Consider the following 6,000-nt stretch of genomic DNA (forward strand, 5'->3'; position numbering starts at 1 on the left):
TTAAACTGTCTGACTTGCTAGATCGGAGTTTCATGCGATAGTCTTCTTGGGGAGTTTTTTCTCGTTCAGATTCTGTAAAGTCTTTTGGCTCAACACAGTCTTTGGTGGGGGTGGACGAGTCTCGATCAGGTTTCAGTTCAAAAAATCTTTTCACATGACTCGTGTGAACCCACCCCTTTCTCCCTTCGATCTTCACGGCGGTCCTTGTGGTGAGAAGGACGGTCTTCGGCGATTTCCAGCGGGGCTCCAACGGACTCTTTCTATCAAAATTGCGCACTAGGACGAGGTCCCCGGGACGGACGTCATGCGGCTTTACATCTGTGTTGTCAGGAAAGGCTGCGGCAACCTGTGAACGACATGATTGGAGTGCAGACATCAAGGAGGCAAGGTAATCTGTCAACATATTACAATCAACATCAGTAATTTTTTTCGGAATGGGCGTCCCCCACATATTCGGTGGTCTGCCAAAGACCACCTCGTACGGAGATAGCCCTGATCTCGAATGGGCAACCATTCTCATGTAGAATAGTGCCACTGGCAGGGCGACTATCCAGTCGACCCCTTTCTCCTGACATATTTTGGCAAGGCGGATCTTTAGTGTCTGATTATGCCTCTCTACAAGGCCTGCGGCTTCGGGATGTCGGACACAATGGAATTTCCACTGGTATCCCAGTAATAAAGAAACTTCTTTCATTAATGCAGATGAGAATGGCTGACCGTTATCTGAATACACGACACGAGGCAAGCCGTATCGTGGGAAGAATTCACGAACCAGCTGTTTGGCAGTGGTCGGAGCAGTGTAATCTGGGACTGGGTATGCTTCGGTCCAGCGGGACAGAGCACAGACAATTACAAGAACATATTTAAATCCTCGACAACGGTCCATCTGGATATAATCCATCTGGAGGACTTCAAAAGGGTGATCGGGAGGATGAAATCCACCTTGCTCTACAGGGACGCTTTTACCTGGATTGAACTGACAACAGATCATGCAAGTACGCACTTTCTGTTTCGCTGCTGCTCGTAAGTGTTTATTGTTCCAAAGATTTTGTAAACTGTCTAGCATCGCTTTCTCTCCTAGGTGTGCTGGACTATGTGCTGTATTTATCATAACTTGAACCATAGAGTCAGGGAGAAACCATGTAGATTTTCCCTTCGTCATCCAACCTTGATCTGTCTGGATCCCTCCTAGTTCAATCCATTTCTTTATTTCTTCTGGGGTAGCATGTGTCTGAATGTCGATAACATCTAGTGCGGGATCCCTGACTGTCATGCAATTTGTCGGTCCTATTGTCTTTGTCATGTCAGTTGTCTGAGTGTTAGTCAATGCTGTACGTTTTGCTGTCTGGTCTGCCAGGTCGTTACCCTGGGAAACAGAATCTGTGACTTTAGTATGTGCTTTACACTTCATGACGGATATGCCTGAAGGCAGATGTATTGCTTCTAACAGTGCTTGAATGAGGGGGCCATGTTGGATCTTGGCACCATGAGAGGTCAGAAAACCTCGTTCTTGCCATAACATGCCGAAGTCGTGTACAACTCCGAACGCATAACGGGAATCAGTGTATATGTTGACATTTCTGTTCTTGGCTAGAATACAGGCTCGGGTCAGAGCAATGAGCTCTGCCGCTTGAGCAGACAGTGTATCAATACGATGTGTTTCTTTAACTTCAGTTTCAGTGGTCACTGCATACGCGGCCACTAATTCTCCTGTACTTGTTCTCATACATGAACCATCCACATAAAGTGTCAGGTCTGGATTTGTCAATGGAACATCTGTTAAGTCTCGTTGGGGCTTTGTTACTGCATTAATGATCTCTATGCAATCATGCGGAGCTGGATCTGTCATAACGGTAGGTAACAGTGTTGCTGGGTTCAGGATGCTGCAGCGTCTGATTTCTATGTGTGGCTGGAATAGTGTCAATTCGTAACCTGTCAGTCGTGCTATAGTCAAGTGTTGAGTCTGGGTTCTATTTAAAAGAACCTCTACAGAATGTGGAACTTGTACTGTTAACTGATGGCCTAAAACAATTGAATCGCTCTGTCTTATTGCTAACGCTGTTGCTGCTACTGACTTTAAGCATGCAGGGAGTCCCTGTGCTACTGAATCCAATGTACTTGAAAAATAAGCGCAAGGCTTATGTGAACCTGCTTGATCTTGAGTGAGGACAGACAATGCTGTACCATCACGTTCTGTAACAAAAAGTGTAAACGGTTTGCTATAACATGGTGTCGCTAAAACTGGTGCTTGGCATAATGCTCTCTTTAATTCCTCAAAGGCTTGTGTATGTTCCTGAGTCCAAGGGAGGACAGTCGAAGTTGCTGCCTCCTGCGTCGTTAATTGGATGAGTGGTTTAGCTAGAAATGCATATTGAGGAATCCATTGTCTGCAGTACGAGGTGAGGCCTATGAAGGCCCGCACTTCCTTTTGTGTCTGGGGTCGTGGCATGTTTACAATTAACTGAATGCGATCGGGAGTGAGCTGTCTCCCCACTTTGGACAGCAAGTGACCCAAGTATACAACTTGCTGAACACAGAATTGCAGCTTCGAAGGAGACACCTTGTGTCCCTTGTCGGCCAGAAAATGTAAAACTGTCAGTGATGCTTGTTCACATTCGGACTCACTTCGTGCGGTGATCAGTAGATCATCGACGTATTGCAGTAAAGCGGTGTTAATTGGCATTTGAATACAATCTAGTTGTCTTTTCAGTGCTGGACTATAGATGCTGGGGCTTTCTGTGAATCCTTGAGGTGCGCGGGAAAATTTGAAACTTCGTCCATTTAAACTGAATCCGAAGAGATATTGGCTCTCCGGATCAATAGGTACACTGAAGAAAGCGTTCTTGAGATCAATTACAGTAAAGAACGTTGCTTCTGAATCAATAGCAGTCAATAGGGAAGAGATATCGGGGACCACAGGGTACTGTGGTACAATGCATTTATTCAATTCTCGAAGATCAATCACCAGCCGATATACTGGCGGTGCATTGGGGTCAGTACGTTTAAGAATTGGAATGATGGGTGAATTACAGATATTGGAGTCGGTCTCTACGACCACTCCCTGGTCAATAAGCTCTTCAACAATTTTCAGTAAAGCCACTACAGCATCGGGTGGTAACTTGTATTGTCTGATTCGGGGTAGAACAACTCCAGTCTTGAGTGTAACACGGTATGGAGTGATATGCATACAACCTACGTCAGCTGGGCCTTTTGCCCATAGGTGATCTGGTACGTTTTTCAATCTGACATCAAATTCTCGTAAAACATAATGACCCTTGAAATCCCGTAGAAAGAGTCTAACTCCCTCCGGGGAACAGCATATTATAGCTCCTAGAGCCTTCAGTGTTTTAATTCCTAACAGATTTTCTGGGCATGAATTCGTAAGTAACAAATCTGTAACTCGTGATAAAGGACCCACAGCCAACGGTACTGGTTCCGATACTTCATTTACAATAGGCTGTCCTGAAAAACCAAGGGAAACATTCTGTGAGCCTGAGAGGGGTGCCCCTGGGACTTCATTATGACTGATTGTGGTGCGGCTTGCCCCTGTGTCAATTAAAAACTTTCTGTCTTTTCCCAATACGTGACTGTGTACATAAGGACCTTCTTGATCTACAGGAATTTCAATAAGAGGCAAACCACCTTCCCTCTCTAGGCTGTTTCATGTATATCGGGGGTAATCTGGATATGCAGATTGGGCATACTGGTACATCTGTTGCGAAACTTGCTGAGTCGCGGCAATGGGCTGTGGTCCTGCTACTGTCTGTGCTGTATGAGATGAGGCATGCATAGGCTGTGTATTCTGCATTGGCTGTACATTTTGTGAAGTCTGTTGCTGGACCTGGTCTTGTCTAGGCGGATGCGGTCTTTCTTTAGTTTTACCTGTGGCTATGTTATGTTTCAGGACTGGGCATTCATGTACGTAATGACCTGGCTGTTTACAGTAATTACATGTCCCTTTAACGGAAACTGTAGTGTGACTTGTCTGGGTCCCACCTTTTCTCTGACCGTCGGCTGGGACCGTCTGAGCTACTAACATTTTCATCTTAGTGTCTTTCATACGTTTCTGTTCCTGATCTTGTTCTTCTCTAATTCTGTTCTGATGATATTGTAACATTTGTAACATCTGGGATGGCGTATTTGCCTGCCAAGTACTTTCAACTTTGTACACTCTATTTTTAACTAATGGTAGTGAGTTCTCGACTAGTTTTGATACAAAAAGGTGTGGATATGATTCGCTGCTTGGTTGTAGGCCACTATTTATAATAAAACATTTCTCGAATCTTGAATAGAAGTCACTAGTATCTTCATCATGTTTCTGTTTACAGGACGAGATGGCGTCCCAATCTTCCTTTCTAGTTGTCAATAATCTTGGCAGAACCTGTACTATTAAACCGGGTAATGCTTTAGTCTTGTCCCCAAGGCCTACCCCTGGGACCCGTTTGCTTTCTTCGTCTTCTATTTCTGCCCATGCAATCTTTGTGTCTCCCACCTCCCATTCTTTTTCCTTTAATTTCTCGTAAATGCCCGTGGGCAACAGCACTTTTAACATTTTCATGATATCATCATACGTGTAATCCCCCATTAGTAACATGTCTTTAAGCTCTCTGTGAAAACCTGCAGGGTCTTTATCATGACACGGAACTAGTTTCTTCATTTCTAACAGTTCTAACTTAGTCAGTGGCGTGTGCACATATACACGTTTCAAGGCGTGATCCGCACCCATAACTGGGTGTACTTCTCGTAAGGGGTTCTGGCTTTCAATGCCACTACCGCATTGCATGTGGTACATTTTCCTTTCTGGAGGCGGGGCCGGAACATATTCGGAACTTATGAAAGTGTTATATTTATGTCGTTGTTCTAGAATTATTTGTATTAACTTGGTACTGAAACCTCTCCATCTGTCCATGAGTAGTGCTTCTAATGTTTCGTGTAAGGGACCTGGATCGGAATGTTTATTTCGGTATTTCGTGAGGAGGTGCTGAATCATGTATACACCTGCTAATTTCTGTTCGTCTGGGGAAAGGTTTAGAAACGTCTGTGCTAAGGTATCATCATTATATATGTCCGGATTTTCGGCCCATAATATGGCTGACCGGGCTAGTTCTTGTTCATCCATTGAATTGAGTACATGGTACCCCATTCTTTCTCGTAGTCTTTTATCAGTCTCCTGGAACTGGTGTTCAGAAGAATTCGGGTTTGTTAAAGCAGAGAGAAAAACTCTCTTGTTTTCTGAACGGATGCCCTTCCTAAGGTAAGTTCCCTTACCTACATACGCTATGGTATCTGTAGCTCGTTCTGGTTCTTCAGGTTCTTCTTCCTCCTCGGAGGAAGCTTTTTCTTTCTGGTGTGCGGTTATCACTGCTTTTCTGATTTTCTTGTACATACTGGCTATGCAAGCCCCCTTATCATGTTTTCCATCGGCTATATGTTGACCCCACTTGTTTAGTGCATCTAATTCACTTTGATCTGTTCCAGGCCTGTCTCGTTCTCTTATTAGGCAATTTATGAAAAATCGTAGTATTTGTGCTTGAATGTCAACTTTCTGTTTCTCCATGGCTTCCTTGATACTGTCAGGATCTTTCCCTGTCTGTACAAACCCATATATTCTATCTAGACGGTCCTTCATCCCTACATAGCATAGCAAGATATCAGTAGCAGATCTTAACCGTAGTGATGCCAATATCATTAGATCGTTTTTTCCGGGTACTGGATCATATCTGCAAACTGAAATGTTTTCTTTTAATGCGTCCAGGCGGGGTGACCTGAACGTGAGAGGACTCTGCATATCCCTGAGAGTGAATCTGTGTGTTAATGGTGGGGTCCGAAGACCTGCGGTCGCACCTCCTGAGGCGGACGCTTGAGCATTATCTCCTTGCGGAGTCTGGATCTGAACTTGAGTTTGTCGTTTCGTAGGATCAGGTAGAAGTGGTTTCGGTAGGTCAGTTTTGAGTGCGGGAAGTGGCGGAGCTGGCGGAGCGGGGGAGGTCTGTCGCGGTA

Source organism: Lissotriton vulgaris, chromosome 9 (assembly GCF_964263255.1).
Source record: "Lissotriton vulgaris chromosome 9, aLisVul1.2, whole genome shotgun sequence".
NCBI classification, from domain to species: domain Eukaryota; kingdom Metazoa; phylum Chordata; class Amphibia; order Caudata; family Salamandridae; genus Lissotriton; species Lissotriton vulgaris.